Source organism: Pelobates fuscus, chromosome 11, assembly GCF_036172605.1.
Source record: "Pelobates fuscus isolate aPelFus1 chromosome 11, aPelFus1.pri, whole genome shotgun sequence".
In the NCBI taxonomy this organism is placed as follows: domain Eukaryota; kingdom Metazoa; phylum Chordata; class Amphibia; order Anura; family Pelobatidae; genus Pelobates; species Pelobates fuscus.
This window is the reverse complement of record NC_086327.1, coordinates 41,900,048-41,919,401: the sequence shown is the minus strand read 5'-3', so window position 1 is coordinate 41,919,401 and position 19,354 is coordinate 41,900,048. Positions and strand designations below refer to the sequence as shown.

The following is a 19,354-nucleotide window of genomic DNA, read 5'->3' as shown; positions in this document are numbered from 1 at the left end:
GAAATGTTTCTAAAATGACAGATGGCTATCTTTAGCAAGACAAGCTTTGCTTTGCAAGCAATTTGGCTTGAAGGAACACTCCAAGCACCATAACCACAACAGCATGGTTATGGTGCCAGAAGTGCCTAGAAGCCCTTCCAGCTCCAGAGCAGATAGCAGGTGTCCAGTGGATCTCAATAAGTTTTTAAGCTATTATGAAACAGAAAAACAGGTTGTAGTGTGTATGGTACCTGTAAGTGTTCCTTTCAAACACCATGTTTGATACAGTCAACAGAAATATTCAAATTATTATTAAGTGCATATTGTCAGGAACCTAAAGTCAATTTTAAATGTTTGGCCAAAATAATAATTAAAAAAGAATTCTGAGTACACTATGTCTGTCTTTAGTTTAACTACAATGGCCTGAAATTTAAATTCACTTTTATTCACATTTTAGTAAATATCTGTGTGCGTTCATTTGTGTATATTTTTTACAGACTACTTAAAATAAAGCAATTTACGCAATCATTAATCTAGTTTAGCCTCGCTAAATATAGCTCCAGTCTCACCCCCTCATTCATTCCGCCATTCACGGTCACATGTTCCTCAGTTGTCACACACACTGTTCACATTCTAAACGCCTACAAAATGCAAGAATTCCAAACATACGTGGATGTGGAAGAAAATAAGTGGGAAAGGGTGTAGCTGTAAAAAATTATGTAATTTGGACTGTAAAAAGAAGTAGACATTCCACTGCACATATACTGTACGTATAACATGCCGGGTGCAAAGGGTTCTGATGATGAGTGCAGCTAAACACAACTCTTTGTGTTCACCTATGCCGCCACCCAATTTCATAAATCTTTAAATGCTACCATTGTCAATACAGAGTGATGTAGTGGTTATGGTGAATGGAATGCCTTGGAATCCCCCCTCCCACATTTAAGTAGCCAAATTGTTTTATGGTTTTACTTGTTAACTCAGAAGCAGGCACTGCTGGATCTCCTGGCTGCTAAGAGGAGAAGTGGCGCATGTTATACCCCAGGTTAGAAGTCAAATTGTTCTAAAGAAGTTTGATGACTTATGGTGAGTGGATGGGGTGTGTATTTGTCACAATAATCACTAAAGCGCTTTTGTAGTGTATATGGTGATTGGAGTGTTCCTTTAATCTTCTCATGCATTACAATTAACTCCCCCCCCCCCCCAAAAAAAAACCTAATCACATATAAAATAATATGAGATCAAATGTAGTCATGATATATCTCACTTCCTCTTGTTTCTATTCATTTTCATATACATATTGTAGATACGTACAAAAGAGATTCATCAGTTTCCTGCTGAAAAAAGAAATAACCAAAAAAAAAAAAGCCAAACCACAGACTGAAAGCTTGCAACAATACAAAACAACACTAAACATCCACAAAGTCAGCAGAACACAAACCTCTCTTCCTGTCAGATATCATAAAAGGTGAGGCAGGTTCTGTCCTTCTAATATGGTATTGAGAGTTCAGTAGAATTCAATTTCTAAGTGCGGTCAGGAAAATGTACCCTGTATTGTCTGAACTCCAAGAAAACAACACAACAAACATTAAAGGGACGCTATAGTCACCAGAACAACTACAGCTTATTGAATTTGTTCTCGTGAGTAGAATCATTCCCTTCAGGCTTTTTGCTGTAAACACTATCTATTCAGAGAAAATGCAGTGTTTACATTACAGCCTTAGTTATAACTTCACTGGCCACTCCTCAGATGGCTGTTAGAGATCCTTCCTGGGTCGTGGCTGCCTAAAATGCATCCAAACATTCAGTGTCTCCTCCCTCTGCATGCAGACACTGAACTTTCCTCATAGAGATTCATTGATTCATTGATTTCATTCATCTCTATGAGGAGATGCTGATTGGCCAGGGCTGTGTTTGAATCATGCTGGCTCTGCCCCTGATCTGCCTCTTTGTCTGTCTCAGCCAATCCTATGGGGAAGCTCTGTGATTGGATCAGGCCAACACTTCTGATGATGTCAGCAGACTGCGTGTTGTTTTTTTTGTTTTTTTTTAGTCAAACATCATGCAGAGCTACAGCTTCTGGCTTGAATACATTAAGATTTTGCTATATTTATGGATGCATGAGGGGCCCAGGGGGGCTAGATGGTGGTTTTAACACTATAGAGTCAGGAATACATGTTTGTGTTCCTGACCCTATAGTGATCCTTTAACATACCACAAAACACAGGACAATTATCAGCTCTCAATGATTCTCAGACAGGAAGTGATGCGCATAGCTAATTAAACCACTTGCTGATTGAGACCAAGAGAGACATTATTTATCTTTTTTTAAGATTTGGGGTTCATTTGAAAACTTAGCAAAATAATAGAATCATTTAGTGTTTTAAAAAAGGTTTGCTTCCATTGTGCGTTTTATCTTTTGCCAAATAATCTTATGATTTGTAATCGTGTACAGTTTGATTTGATTTCATGGTGCTACTTCTGAAATGGTTTTATACCAAGATAAATCAATCAAAACTCAGCTGATAATCAATATATTGGAAAAAAGAAAATTGCCAGTCTGAGTTTCATCCCAAACAAATAATATTTGACTCATTCTCTTTCTTAGGCTTCAAGAAAAAAAGCAATCTAAACACAAACAGTTTCTAAGGTAAACAGCATTAGTTAGATCCGATATTACAAAATCCATTATCTGTATTGGTCATAAAATGTATGTTATTATGATGTAGATGTTCTTACTAATAAACCAATCCCCAATATTTATCCATTAAACATTTCTTGTAGACGCGCCTGCACAGCTTGTTTAATCATTATTTGACAGATGATACACCCTGCAATCATAGAGTTAATATTCTACAAAGGATCCAGGAATTCTGCTTATTAACATATAAGCAAGAAAGTAAGATCACCCATCAGTATCGCTGAGGAATGAATTATTGGAAAACCAAGGACTGCCATTACAACTTTTGGGACCCCTTACAAATTTGCTGGCTGCACTCCAACCATTCTCTGTCAGACATACATACATACATTCCCAGACACACATACACAAACACAAAAGGATTCTCACTACCAGAAACACACACATTGGTGGTGCTTACTGTCAGACACAAGCACACTTGCATCCAGAAAAACATACACGGGGGCGCACTGTCAGAAACAAGCTCGTAGGAGAGATACAAACAGCAGAGCAGAACAAGCATTTAGGAGAGCAATTACTATCTGTTTCCCCAACCACACCGCATAGTGTTACAGGGCCAGGCCCCAGTGCTTGGCTGTGCCCCTTACTGGAGAACTGAATGTCCCACTGATTGCATCCCAGTTGGAACCACAATGTATCTACAGCTACGACAATCACTGAACTTTTAGGTTGAACCCCAGTAATCCTAGATGGGTGACTTGCATGTACATCCACCATATCACATCTGATACATTTTCTAGAAATTTCTTCTGACTTTCTGATTCTGATTATTGCTGCCCTTTTGCCAAGAATTGTTCCTTTACGACACACATACATTGAAGGAGGTTTAGGCTCATGATTAAAGAGATCTTATGTGATTCAATCCTCTATCATGAGTGCCCTTAAATTTGGCAATGCTGGTTATGGACTCTCGTCCTCTGCAACTTTGCCTAAGGCCTGGTTGGCTCCAACTGCAAATAATATGGCAAGTAGAAAGAAATATACAAAATAAGTATCTTTAAACATTTTTTAATTTCATTTAGATAACCTGCTACGTTATTCACTAACCTGCAAATTAGCTGAAACTCTCAGCCTATCATCGGCACGCTCATAAACCTTCCTCATACTGCGGTAGCTGGAAGAAGGAAGATGGCACTGGTATCAGGCGTTAGAGATTAACTTTGGGGTTAAACTGTTGAAAAAACTGTTTAACACCCAAAGGTAAAATGATGCCTAAAACACTCTTGCCTCCACAATGACAGCTGAAGTTGGTATGATACTTGGAGTGTTCCTTTAAGAGTATTGATTTTTATAATATCTGGCCCAACTAAGAGTTTGTTCTAAACCAGGAATCATTCTATATGTCATGTTTCATAAACGGTTAAATAAATTATGATTTGTTTTACATATTAGAAAATGCTGACTTTTTAAAAGAAAAAAATATTTAGTGTAACAGATTAAGTATGACCGAAAACCAGCTGTCGTTTAGGATGAGCGGTTCAGTGATGTTAATGTTGAAAACATCTTGTAACCCCAAAACAACAGGGCTGCATTTTAAGAAGTGTTTACCAAGCCACCTGTATAAAATTGTACATTTTTGTTCTTTAAGTTTTTTGTTTTTTTTCCTATTTTTGCCTGTAGTTGCAATATAATTAATGCGGAAGCTGAAAGATTTAGGTAAAATAGTGTTAAAACTGTTAAAACAGGACGAATATGCTGAGCATTCCGCTTGTGAGTAAGAACTAATTGTCAATGTCAATTATTTTTACTTTGCATACTGGTATAAGTTGAATATAAGGATTATAAATTAAATCAAGGTAATAGCAAAGAAAAGTAAAATTGAATTTATTTTGTTTATGTATTTTTATTTTTATTTTATTTAGTTTTATGTTATTGTGTTTATGGCTTGTGTGGTTTTTTCTGTGTGTGTAAGAAATAAAAAATTAACAATGAAAAAAAAAAAAATAATTAATGCGGAGAGCTGAATGTACACAAATGTAAACACAGTGGGTTATTCAAATGAGAATTCAAAGTGAATTTCAAATTTAATGCTATGGTAGTCGTATCAAAAGCATTGCTGTCTTTGAAATGTTTTCACTTTGGCTAATTTGACCTTCAATTTGAAATTCTGTTTGAATTCTCACTTTAGTGACTAACCTTGATGGTGGTGTTTTTTTTTTTTCTTTAGTTTTTTTTTTAACAAATTGAAGAATATGGAGAATCAATAAAAGAATTGCAAGCTCTAGAGCAAAGCACCCTAGCCGTTAACATAGCTGAGTTTGAGAATTTTTAATTAAAAGCAGTTGAGGCTTGACTGTTAGGGGAACTCAGTTTCTGTTGAAATAATAATTGGAAAATTAAAGAATATTTAGCAGTGGTAGGTTTTGTTAACTGCATACAAAAATTCATTCTATACCTCTGAGATTAAGCTCATGCTAAAAAACTCTTTAATGATAACAGTTCTCCAGTTTCCATTCTTCCTGATTTATGGCTGTCTGGAGAAGCTGTTGAGATAATTAGCTGTCAAGATATTGGGGCATCTGTAAAATAGGCCAGTGTTTTCCATTCCAAAGGTCAATGGTGCCATCTAATTGGCTCAGTGGTAAAGTGGGATAAAGATTAGTTGCACAGGTGGCGTGAGCCGCTGATACGAAGTATTACAGGAAAAAACATTGTTTCATTTTTTTTTTTTTTTTTTTTAATTCTTTATTTTTTCAATGGTATATGGTAGACAATGCGTAGTGTTGTGGCTCGTGCAAGAGCCTATTGAGTTTCAATAGATAGTATCCATTTACATTCATGTTACAGTACATGGTTGGTTATTCAAGTTAGGCATGGCATTGCTACGGTTAACCACTGTCTTTTATATGAAAGAAGAGAAATTAAAGAGAAGAACAGAAGAACATAATTAACACAATAACAATAGAGTAAATACAGTAAATACACGGGCCGGGACACCGGTCGTCTCGACCCAACTATGGTGGTCGTGGTGAGGGGGGGGGGGGGAAGGAAGGGGGGAGGTGTAACTCAGTCTGTTGTGAGTAACTACTCTTCACTCCAATTTCCCTGTTCTTAACAGTCGCTATATGTTTCCCATGGCTCCCAGGTCTTAGTGAAGGCTTTGGCGGTACCCCGCACTTGGGCTGTTAGCTTGTCCATGAGGTAGTGTTCTTTGATCTTATTTATCACTGTCGTGACCGATGGGGTGTCCGGTTGTAGCCATGTTTGGGCCACTGCTCTCCTGGCTTGGTTTAGGCCAATCTTCTTGGGGTCTGGCCAATAGGAAGGCCCATGGGTTGAGGGCGATAGGTCTGGCCAGGACTCGGGTGGATAGGGTTTGGATGGTTTTCCAGTAAGTCTGGATTTTGGGGCAGTGCCACCACATGTGGGCATACGTCCCCTTCTCTCCGCAGTTACGCCAGCAGAGGTCTGTGGGTGTTTTTTTCATGTGGTATAACTGAACCGGGGTGGTATACCACCTGAACATTGTTTTGAATGACTGCTCCTGCATCGTGACGCAGATGGAGGTTTTGGTATTTGTCTCCCAGATGTCCTGCCAGTCTATGCTCTCTAGGGTTTCCCCTAGATCGGCTTCCCACCTGTCAGTGTAATGAAGGGTACCCCATTCCCGTGTGGTGGAGCAGAGGTGGGAGTAGAGGAGGGATATCATGCCCCTGCGGTAGCGCTCGGCTAAACATATATTTTCAAAGAAAGTTGGTTTGGTTTTAGCCGCTGATTTGACCGACTCTTGGTTAGCGTAATTTCGAATTTGTAGGTATCTAAAAAAATCTGCCTTGGTTAAAGTCGTTCTCATTTGCAGTTCCGAGAACCGGACAACCTTGTTCCCTATGTATAGTTGATAGATTCGTTGTAGGTCCGCCCTTTTTAGGCCTTTAAAATCTTTAGGCCTCATGCCTGGGGTGAATGCCCTATTTCGATATATGGGGGTGAGGGGGGATGATGTTGCTGTTAGGTCATATTTTATTGCGTACTTGTCCCAAATGTGGATTGAGTTTGTGATGGCTGGGCAGTCGGTCCGCAGGAGCGCTCTATGCTCTTTCGGGGTCCAAATGTAGAACTGTGGAAGATCCGATTGCATAATCAGAGATTCCAGGTCTACCCATCTCCTGGTCTCAGGGGGGTCGTGCCACATTGCATTTGCGTCAGTTGGGCCGCTAGGTAATAGAAATGTAAATGTGGAAGGCCCAGGCCGCCTCTTGCTTTGGGGCGGTATAGGATGTTGCGGGCTACCCTAACATTGTTTCATTTTAATCTAGCAAATACATCTCATTAATATTGAATATAAATGTCCACTGTGTGATAATCTTACCAAGATATACATTTTTCATTTCTGTGTTGAATTGTACTCTTTCTTTAAAGGAAATTATTACATTAATTATTAAACACGTCAAGCACCATAACCACTAAATGGCTGTATCCCGCCCATTGTAAATAATCAAGAATGGTTTCACGTCTTACACGGGCTCCATTGGGTGCCCGCCTCCACATCATCCCCCTGAGAGCCAGAATCTCCTGCTGAGGAGCTTCCTTTGGCTCTCCGAATCTAAGCTCTGTAGTGTAACACCAGCCAATTGGCTGAGAGTATTAGCTGATGGCTCTCAGCCAAAGAGTTATCCACATCACTTACATTGGGAAAAGGGGATACCAGGGCACTCCTGGAACCATAACCACTACAGCGCACTGTAGAGGTTACGGTAGTTTTTTTACGTTAACAAAAATATACCAAATTGGCATATTGTCGTGAATTAAAAGTGAAAGTGGCCAGACTAGCTGACTTGGAAGACGTCCCTAAGGCAGTTATGTTTTTTACTTAAGGTATTTCGGCCTAAACATTTTAATACCCTACACATTTACTGAATAACCTCGATAGTGTCTTGCACACATCAATTTGCCTACTTGAGGTGCCTCAGCTAAAGTAATTGTACAAGGTTCTACAGTAAGAAATAAAAGAACCTACTTCCACTGAATAAGTGAAGCTTCGATTTTATCAAGTAGTTCAGAGGACAGTGATGGTCAAAAAACCTTTATCAGAGTTGGCATAGGTATTTTCCCCTTTGTGTACACCCTGACGGAATAGAAGATTCACTTGGGAATTCTTAAAGGACCACTATAGTGCCAGGAAAACAAAATAATTTTCCTGGCACTATAGGGTCATTAGGTCCCCCCTCTCCCGCTGGGCTGGAGGGGTTAAAACCCCTTCAGCCACTTACCATTCTCCAGTGCTGGGCTCCCTCGGTGCTGGGGAACACTCCTCCCTCTGCCGATGACATCTCGGAATGCGCATGCGCGGCTAGAGCCGCGCGTACATTCAAACCGCCCATAGGAAAGCATTACTCAAATCTTTCATATGGACGTCCAGCGTCTTCTCACTGTGATTTTCACAGTGAGAATCGCAGAAGCCTCCTAGTGACTGTCAGTGAGACAGCCACTATAGGCTGGATTAACCCTCAGCTGCAGGGTTGAAACTAGAGGGACCTGGCACCCAGACCACTTGATTGAGCTGAAGTGGTCTGAGTGCTTATAGTGGTCCTTAAATTATATTATTTTTTTAAATGTATAGCTTAGGGGTGCTAATCTTTGCCCTCAAAATATGGTACTACAACTCATATCCACTTATTGTATTAACCTAAAAATTATGACTTGTCCCTGTTAGTGGTAAAACCTGCGTCCCTGATGTTGGATGTGTAGTGCAGTTAAAACTATTTATTTGGCTCAAGTGACCTAGACAATCAAAGTGCAGCATGCATCAGCTAATGTGTCACACATGTGGATAGGAAATAGTAATCCAAAATGAGTGACATAACTCGCAGGAGTAATATTACACTTTGCAACTGAAAGAGAAATAATAAAAATACTGACATATGCAAATTAGCTTTATACATTTCTTCTTTAAAGGGACACTATAGTCAGCCAGACCACTTCAAACCATTGAAGTGGTCTGGGTGCAGTGTCCTTATTGCAGAAAAACTGCAATCACTACCCATGGATCAGTTTTGCACCGGGGCCCCATGGATTGTGTGTATGAAAGCATTGATTCAGGGACACCGGACATCGAAGTAGGCGGAGCCGTGACCCAGCGCCGAGTAACATCGACGATTATATAAGGTACATTTAATTTATTCATGTTTTTGTGGAAGGGGGGGGGGGGGGGGGGAACTGAGGGAGCTATAGTGCCAGGAATATAGCTTTGTATTCCTGGTACTTACAGTATCCCTTTAATTCCAACGTGTTTAAAAACGTGTACTGGACACATCTCTGGCTCTAAAAGAGTTAATAAAAAAATGAAGTATATTAAAACATGTGGTGCTGAACTAACAGTTTTATATTTGATAAATTTGATAACAGTTGGTCATAAGAGTTTATTCCTGGGAAATAGCAGCACTTGAGTTAAGATATGGGTGTTACCTTAGCCTTTGTTCTCCGTTTTGAGATTTACAGGCCTCAAGTGAGCCCTGAATTTAAACAGTTGTCTGGAACATTTGTCTGAAACTTGGAGGTTTCCTGGGAACAGTTCTGTGTCTCCAACAATGGTTACAAGATGAGACTGAGCAGAGCTCCAATACTAGGCAAGCAAGGCTCATAGATCGACTTGGAAGAGGATATGATAAATGAAAGCCAAAACCACATTGCTGAGAAAGCTAAAACTACTATATGTTTGTGTATGTATATATGTGTGTGTGATATAATAATACAGGAATATTTTGTGTGTACATAAATGTGTATTAATGCAAAATGGGAATTATTACAGCTTTAGAATTGCTGTAAATGTTACAAATCTACCGTAATAAATAATTTAGTTATACTTGTTAGTTTATTAAAGGACGGCTTTGTGAAAAAGAGATTTTCAGGCGTTCCAGCAGTTTTATTGCGCACATCTCTAAAAGATTTTGATTCCAAAATACTGCTGGTCCATTAAAGGGCCAGTCAAGGCACCATAACCACTATAGCCAATTATTAGTTTTGGTGCTAGTAGTCAGATCATTTTCCTCTATAGTGTATATACATCAATACTAACCTGTATAGTGTGCTTACATCAATACTAACCTGTATAGTGTGCCTACATCAATACTAACCCGTATAGTGTGCTTACATCAATACTAACCTGTATAGTGTGCTTACATCAATACTAACCTGTATAGTGTGCTTACATCAATACTAACCTGTATAGTGTGCTTACATCAATACTAACCTGTATAGTGTGCTTACATCAATACTAACCTGTATAGTGTGCTTACATCAATACTAACCTGTATAGTGTGCTTACATCAATACTAACCTGTATAGTGTGCTTACATCAATACTAACCTGTATAGTGTGCTTACATCAATACTAACCTGTATAGTGTGCTTACATCAATACTAACCTGTATAGTGTGCTTACATCAATACTAACCTGTATAGTGTGCTTACATCAATACTAACCTGTATAGTGTATTTACATCAATACTAACCTGTATAGTGTGCTTACATCAATACTAACCTGTATAGTGTACTTACATCAATACTAACCTGTATAGTGTGCTTACATCAATACTAACCTGTAAAGTGTGCTTACATCAATACTAACCTGTAGTGTGCCTACATCAATACTAACCTGTATAGTGTACTTACATCAATACTAACCTGTATAGTGTGCTTACATCAATACTAACCTGTATAGTGTGCTTACATCAATACTAACCTGTATAGTGTGCTTACATCAATACTAACCTGTATAGTGTGCTTACATCAATACTAACCTGTATAGTGTGCTTACATCAATACTAACCTGTATAGTGTGCTTACATCAATACTAACCTGTATAGTGTGCTTACATCAATACTAACCTGTATAGTGTGCTTACATCAATACTAACCTGTATAGTGTGCTTACATCAATACTAACCTGTATAGTGTGCTTACATCAATACTAACCCGTATAGTGTGCTTACATCAATACTAACCTGTATAGTGTGCTTACATCAATACTAACCCGTATAGTGTGCTTACATCAATACTAACCCGTATAGTGTGCTTACATCAATACTAACCTGTATAGTGTGCTTACATCAATACTAACCTGTATAGTGTGCTTACATCAATACTAACCTGTATAGTGTGCTTACATCAATACTAACCTGTATAGTGTGCTTACATCAATACTAACCTGTATAGTGTGCTTACATCAATACTAACCTGTATAGTGTGCTTACATCAATACTAACCCGTATAGTGTGCTTACATCAATACTAACCTGTATAGCGTGCTTACATCAATACTAACCTGTATAGTGTGCTTACATCAATACTAACCTGTATAGTGTGCTTACATCAATACTAACCTGTATAGTGTGCTTACATCAATACTAACCTGTATAGTGTGCTTACATCAATACTAACCTGTATAGTGTGCTTACATCAATACTAACCTGTATAGTGTGCTTACATCAATACTAACCTGTATAGTGTGCTTACATCAATACTAACCTGTATAGTGTGCTTACATCAATACTAACCTTGACTGCAGACCACTTACATACCCGTTGCCCCCCCCAATAACGACAAGACACCTGAGTATTGGATAAGGGCAACGGCCACAGCTTTATTATACCAACATATCAACTCAGCCAGCTTTATCACCACCTGTCGGCTGTTGGGGTGACTACCCAACAGACAGATATACCGGATAATTCCAAGAGTCCGTACAGTCTGCCTTCTGCCATCAGCCCTGGCAGCTGCGACTCCCCAAAGCCTTGTCTTGCATTACTTGCGCTGGCCAGGACCTCCGCCATAGCTGTGACAAAAAGAAAAGAGAAACAACAAACACCGCAAAACCCAGAACCACATACATAATCATCCTACAGGGAGGGAGGGAGGGAAGGGAAAAACCTGTTCCAGCCTTCTTTCAGGAATGGTGAGTACCCTCCCCTAGCATACATACTTATACTGTCCCCCATATTGCCACAATTGTATCCCATCAGTCCACACCCCCTTACTGTGTGGCAGCAGTCATGCCTCCCCTTCCTTACAGTCCAGGGGATCCCTTGACTGCAGACCACTTACATACCCGTTGCCCCCCCCAATAACGACAAGACACCTGAGTATTGGATAAGGGCAACGGCCACAGCTTTATTATACCAACATATCAACTCAGCCAGCTTTATCACCACCTGTCGGCTGTTGGGGTGACTACCCAACAGACAGATATACCAGATAATTCCAAGAGTCCGTACAGTCTGCCTTCTGCCATCAGCCCTGGCAGCTGCGACTCCCCAAAGCCTTGTCTTGCATTACTTGCGCTGGCCAGGACCTCCGCCACCGCGGTGCCGACCCTGATCTCCATTTGTCGGCATCGCGCCCCCCGCAGACAGCGCCGTTTCAATCCCACCTTGGATACCCACATTAAGTATATCCAGCCCAATCGGATTCAGGTGAACCCCATCAGCCCTCATTAAACTCCGATTGTCCCCTTCCAACTCCGTGTGTCGAACCGACACACCGCCAAGGCAGCGAACAAACCTGGAAATTGCAACATTAAATTTACGCCTGGCCTTTTCCAACCCTTTTGCATGCGGCAAGGCTTGCCAGCACGGACGGGGGACAATCTCTGACCACACCAAACAACATTCTTCAAATAATTGCATGCACCGAGCCAAGTCCCGCCGTACATCGTGTATTAAATCCACCGTCCTTACCCTCCCTAGGTCATTCCCCCCTGCATGGATTACAATTACCACAGACCCAGACACAAACCTGCTGAGAGAAACGCACTCCGGGTAGATTTGGCACCATGACAGACCCCGGATACCCCTCCAACGAACCCTTGCTAACTCGTCTGGAATCCCCAAATTTCGGCCATATGAACGAGACTCTGCCCGGCGAGCAGCCCAATAGATGAAAGAGTGTCCTACAATCCAAACATACCGGGAAGAACACCCTAAAACAAAGACAAGTTACAGTAAATGAGGCCGCACGTACAGCTGATACCTACGCGACGACCATCTACCCAATCGCTGCACCTGAGACCCCGAATATCCTAACACACTAGCCTGAGTGGCTGCACCAATCCGAAAAGAATGAGGAGAGAAACCGGTTGGATCCAGACCACAATGCTGCAACGCCTTAACCAGCATTGACGCAAACTGAAAACGCGTCAATGGAGACCCATCCGCATGAACTAGCAAGGCCACAGACGACGGACGAATAGCCAGATACTGGCCAAACAGCCGCACCGGGCACAACATCCCGCCAGTACTCCCCACACGCAACCACATGCCTCTTGCCGACTGATCCGTCTTAGACCTAAGGATATGCAAGTCCACAAACATGTCAGACCAGCGGACATCCGACAGCAGTAAAGGGGGGGTCGCCTGCCGGGAAGGGGCCACCAGCTCCCCCACTCTAAGCGCGCCAAAGAAGCAAAAGGAGAATGCCACCTGAAACAGCAGACACTCACCTGGTGATACACAGACGGCCTGAAGAGCCGTCAACAATTGGCCCAGCAAATCGAAGGAGATCGGCCGACGTCGGTCCGGACCTCTCCGACTCCTCCAACCTCGCATAACCCTCTGTAAGCAAAAATCTCTGGTGATGTCCCTCCATCCCAGAAACCGGAACAGGAAAGACAGGGCAGACAACGCCTTGTCTGCCGCCGAACAAGACCTACCAGCAGCGAGCAACGCGTCCAGGTACCTCAAAGTGATCTCCACCCGGGCCGCCTCAGAGGACAGCCTCACTGACCCATCCACCAAAGCCAACCAACCCACCCATACCGACCTGTATGCCTTCCAAGTAGGAGCTGACAAGGAGTCCGACACCAAGGACATCAAACCTCCGAAATTAGGTCCCATAAGTAGGAAGGGCAGCGAAGACCCTCGCGATCCGCCTCTGGAGCCGACTCCCGAAACCGGTCCCACTGAAACCGAGAAAGAGAGTCAGCTACCACGTTCAGCTCCCCCGGTACATGCCGGGCCTGCATCCACACATTAAATTGCAAACTAAGCAACACCAGATGCCGCAAGAGAGCCAGAACAGGAGGAGACGCAGAAGACGATCGGTTAATCACATGGACAACACTCATATTGTCCGTGTGAAAAACCACCACCTGATCCCGCAGATTCTCACCCCACAATGCCAGGGCCACTACTATGGGAAAAAGCTCCAGGAAGGTAAGGTTACGCATAACAGGTTACTCACGCCATTCTGGAGGCCACGCCGCAGCACACCACTTGCCCCTAAAAAAGGCCCCAAAACCGACTGACCCAGACGCATCAGTGAAGAGATTCAGCTCTGAATTCGACACCGCTTCATGCAACCAGCACGACCGCCCATTATATTTGCTTAGGAAGGAACTCCATACCTGTAAGTCAGCCCGCAGCTTGGCCGTGACTCTGATGTAATGATGTGGCTCCCTGATACCAACCGTCGCCAACGACAGGCGTCGACAGAAAGCACGACCCATAGGTAGAACGCGACAAGCGAACGCTAGATGACCCAGCAACACCTGTAACGTTCTGAGCTGGACCTTCCTAGCCCCTTTTACCAGATCTACCATCCTCAACAGAACCACTAATTTTTCGTCGGGAAGGCGAAAAATCATACGAATTGAATCGATTTCGATACCCAGAAACGACAATTTGGTAAGCGGCCCCTCTGTCTTCTGCTCCGCCACCGGCACACCAAACCTGTGCGCCACTGCCCGGAACGCCGACAATAACTGGGCACACTCCACCCCCTCCCGAGGACCCACAAACAAAAAATCATCGAGATAATGCGTAACTGACGCAATACCTGAGAACTGAACAACTACCCATTCCAAAAATGAAGCAAACATTTCGAAATAGGAACAGGAAATGGCACAACCCATGGGAAGGCACATGTCATAAAAATATGACCCTTGAAACTGACAACCCAGAAGGTGAAAACATTCCGGGTGAACCGGCAATAACCGGAATGCCGATTCAATATCAGATTTTTGCCATGAGTGCCCCTACTCCCGCTTTTCTAACCAGCGACAGCGCCCGATCAAAGGAGGCATACCGGACCCTGCTGAACTCTCTGTCAATGTCATCATTCACTGAACTCCCAGCCGGGTAGGACAAGTGATGAATCATCCGAAAAGAGCCAGCCTCCTTTTTTGGGACAAGTCCCAAAGGGGAGACCCGTAAGTTAGAAAAAGGGGAAAAATCGAATGGCCCAGCCATGCGACCCATCGCTGTCTCCTTAGCCAACTTTGCGCCCAACAGGGGCTCCCTGCCCTTGACTGACCGGAGATTGTCAGCCCAACGTGGCTCTGGGGAAAAAACAAAAGGGATCCAAAAACCCACGGAAAACCCTTCCCCCAGCACCACTGCGTCGTGGCGTCTAGGGTAAAGCTCGAGCCACGGCAACATCCTTGCCACGCTCACTGGGGTCTTCCCCCTTTGACCCGTCGTCTCGCCCCCCTGCCTTAGGCACAGGCTGCCTCGCCTTCTTAAAGCACCACATAGCGGGGTGAGCCCCTCCACAATGCGAGCACTCATGCCTAAAACGGCAGGAGGAGTACCACCTTCAGTGGCTCTTGTTAAAGAGCCAGCACACTCCTTTCTTTGGACCAGCCGGTGCCCCTGAAGGAGCCCCGGCTGCTCCTGAAAAGGGGGAAGGACGACTGGGAGTCATGATCAGCAGCCATAGGCTACCATCCTGGGTACTAAAATCTAACCCTGGACACGCCGCCATCTTTTGGCGGAACTGCTGGTCATACCGGTACCAGCTCTGACCACCATAAACCTTATATGCACCCCAAATAAGGTCTAGGTAGCCGAACAAGGCAGGTGCCCGGTCCGGAAAACTCTTGGTCAGGATAGTAGCGAACACGGCAAAACCTTGCAGCCAATTCCCAAATGTCCGTGGGAGTTGTTTGCTCTTCTCCGTGTCCTGGGGATCGCCACGACGTGGCCTATCTACAGAATCCTTCTCCGGAGGGACCAGTGAGAGAAAATCTACAAACACTCCTTTTAAAATTTCATCACATGTCTCTACTGGGACATGCATGCCCAACGGAGACAATTCACAGCCAGGTAGCGGAGGGCGGAACACCCCTCCCCATGCCGGCGTTGCTGGGGCCTGCACCCCCAGGCCCCTATGTGTCTCACTGTGCGCAGCGGGTGGCAACCTAGGTACCACCTCCCTATGGGTCTCACTGTGCGCAGCGGGAGGCAACCTATCTACTACCTCTCTAAGCAGGCGCAACAAGTCCCCTTGCTCCTGATGTGACCCCCCAGCTAGGCTACCCCAAGCGCTAGCGCAGGCCAACTCACCGCTGACAGGAGCTGCCACGTGAGCCCGCTCTCCAGGGCAGTCGCCACCATCTCCTTGCTGGTCCTGGTCATCTGATTCGTGGGATCCAGACTCCGAATCCTGTGGGTCAGCAGTACTCCGGCCGGTCCGCCAGTTGCTGGGTCCACTACCAGATGGGTTGCTGGTAGTGACCATTCTGCTGCTTCCTCCACGTCCTTCAGCAGCCAGCGGCCGACCCCCCGCCATATTGCCTCTCCGGTGCCTTCCTTCACCTATTGAGGCTCTTTCCTGGCTCGCCCGAGCCTCTCTGCGCCGACTTTGCCCCACTTCCGGGTTCCTCTGCCCCACTTCCGGGTTTCGCGGCACTTGCGCGCGTGACGTCATCACGCGCGCGCCGCCCGTCACTGCCGGCGCGACCACGCTCTTTCCCGCCATCCTGAGTGAGCGCGTCATTTCCGGTGCGGCCGGAAGAGAAGGAGGACTCCTCGAGCGCTCTTCCCGCGCTCCGCCATGTTGGGCCCGACTCACCGACATCATTTCAGCCCGCGGCCGCCTCCTGGCAGCCCGGGATCCACCGCTCACCACGCCATCAACGATCCTGGTGCTTCTCCCGACCGGAACAGCCACCTCACCGCCACCTCGTCTCACTGGGCTTGGAGAAAGACGAGTAGGAGGCCTAGACCGCCTAGGCCTCCTACCACTCGCCAGCGATGGGCTCTCAGCATCCAGCAGGTCCTCTCCTCTCACCTCCTGGGGTAAACCGGCCATTACTTCAGCCAGAGAGCCAGCTCCATGAGACGAACGGTAAGCCTGCAGCATCCCAATCAGGGCATCCTTAGACACTGCAGCCATCTTAAAATCAACAATCAGGTAAGGCAATAATAAAATCTCCTGAAATTTTTTTTTTTTTTTTTTTGTGTAGTATATGGAAAGAAGGGAAACAATAGGGAAAAACCTGTTCCAGCCTTCTTTCAGGAATGGTGAGTACCCTCCCCTAGCATACATACTTATACTGTCCCCCATATTGCCACAATTGTATCCCATCAGTCCACACCCCCTTACTGTGTGGCAGCAGTCATGCCTCCCCTTCCTTACAGTCCAGGGGATCCCTGTATAGTGTGCCTACATCAATACTAACCTGTATAGTGGGCTTACATCAATACTAACCTGTATAGTGTGCTTACATCAATACTAACCTGTATAGTGTGCTTACATCAATACTAACCTGTATAGTGTGCCTACATCTTGTATCGGTCCTTTCTTTTGTAAGACATAACCTGATCTCCTGAGTCGCACACTATGAAGTTAAACCTTTCCCCAGTAATACAGACAGGGTGAAGACTGTACATTATCATGTGACAAGATCCTTATTGTTTATATCACACAGACAGTCAGAATGACTCAATGTAGCCTGGGGGGGGGGGGGGGGGGGGGGCGATGGGAGGGGGGTTATTGTGAATTTTGCTTGATCTGAGCAAGGCTCATAGGCAGGACTGGAATGTATGTGAATAGAGTAAGCTACCATTTATCTACACACTTGCCTCCATCAGTGTTACGCCTCCCTTACAAACAATTGCCTGTTGTGAATCATGAGAGATCTAGCTCACTTAGCATAGGGTACGTTTTTATTAACACTTAGACTGCTAGAAGGGTGTGCAGGACATGTCCCACCAAACATGACATGACAAGCATATTTAACATTATCTAGTCAAATTGTAACTTATATCACTACAGAGTTGTTTTGACCACAGTACGTATGTATACTGTGTTTTTGGAATACCTAAAAATACATAAATATTTAAGAATTAGAGACAAATATTTGCAGTAATCTGTCTCCTCTGAAGTGGTTTTGGTGCTTAGAGTGCTCCTTTAGATACCTCCTAAAATACCAGTGCCCTAGTGCTTGTCAGGTTTATACAGGGTGGACCGCAATGCAGAGTAGGATTTGACAGGTAAATAACTTATTTGTTAGTAGGTACATTTTTTTGATGCAGGTACATATTGAAACTGAGTCTTGGGAGATTCATCATGGGTAATTTCAATAACAAACAACAAGTAAAAATAGTGGAATATTATGGTGGTGCGTTGACAGTTACTGGTGTGAGTCTTACTGGTGTGAGTCTTACTGGTGTTAGTCAAAATTGCAGAAAGGGACTTAAATCAAGCTAGGTATGACAAATAATTCCTTTATTATAGTGTAGCAAATGAAAATATACTGCATGACGCTTTTTTATATAAATTGTAAATAGTATTTGTCGTGGAATTGTTGTCAATTTACCGGGACCACTTGTACGTGTCCTGACAGATTTAGACAAAAACGGGTGAAATTCTGGGGCAGTGTGTTAAATAATGAGCCATCACCATGGCAACCAGTAGAATGTCGAAAAATAGCAAATGTTTGCCTTTGTAATATTCCTCTTAGTGACTTAGCTTGGACAGTGAATGGAATAAATGCAGTGTGGGATCCTAGGCATTATAAACATAAAATGTATATTCACTGAGATCTTTCTTATATTTGGTTATGACTTTCCTGATATTTACTGCTGATAAAGAAGTTTGTCACATTATATGTTTAGTTTATGTGATAAAGCAACAGTTCTAAGAGTCAGCTTTGTTGCCAGGAGTGAACCTCCTAGATCTGTAGGCGTGATGTATACAGTCACACTGTGCTTTGCGTGGGAACGCAGTCTCACTTGTGCAGTATCGGAATTTTGCGGATTGGCCATGGTTCCCAGTAACTCTGTATAAGCAATAGATAAAACAGTTTAATAACTGTCCAGCTGAACAGATAGAAAAAAAACAACAACTTAATAAATCTGGAAAAATAATCACCCTAAACCTTCCTTACTAGAAGAAATCAATCCATAAAATCTTCCAAATAAAAATGACTAAAGTACCCATTAGTTTACAATAGACTAAATATGTTGAGATCTTGAGTGAGAAAAAAAAAAGAACTGTTTCTTTTTTATGATGAGGTTAACCTGGCTTATCCAAAAGGCTAGCATTGAAAGTGTCTGGCAATGGGTTATTCCTGAACTATTCTTCAAAGCAATGCACCCAAATATTAATTTCAACCTCTTTCCAGAGGCTGGGAAAGAATTATGGAGTGAAGTCACATTACAAGTGTTTACATTCAAATAAAAACACTAATTCTAAACCCGAATACCCATGTCGCTAGAGATCAGAGGTGTACCTAGGTTACTTGGCACCCCCCCACCCCCATTTTTCTTGAAAGGTGTAGACATCTGATATGCCAAGCGGCGTGGGTAATCACAGTCTGATGTCAGTAGGCAGTACACATTTGGACTCATGGAACCATCGTGAAAGAACTGCTTGTTGGTTAAACACCCCAACAGCTTCCGATTTGTTTGTTAAATTAATGCTGGCATTGTTATAAAGTTTACAGAAAAGTTTCCCTTA

The 19,354-nt window shown here is 43.5% G+C and overlaps 1 protein-coding gene across 3 annotated transcripts in view; it reads left to right on the top strand.

The window, feature by feature from the left end:
* LOC134577097 (CD82 antigen-like) overlaps window positions 1-19,354 on the top strand; it is a 141,717-nt gene that overhangs the window by 16,528 nt on the left and 105,835 nt on the right. The window contains exons 1-2 of one of the 3 annotated variants that reach the window (XM_063435751.1): window positions 1,287-1,447; window positions 2,588-2,629. The exons of 1 other annotated variant lie outside the window; for it this stretch is intronic. The gene's annotated coding sequence lies outside the window, so the exon portion shown is untranslated. Of the gene's footprint in view, window positions 1-1,286; window positions 1,448-2,587; window positions 2,630-19,354 lie in introns of those variants that run through there. One more of the 3 variants, XM_063435750.1, reaches the window with a different exon arrangement.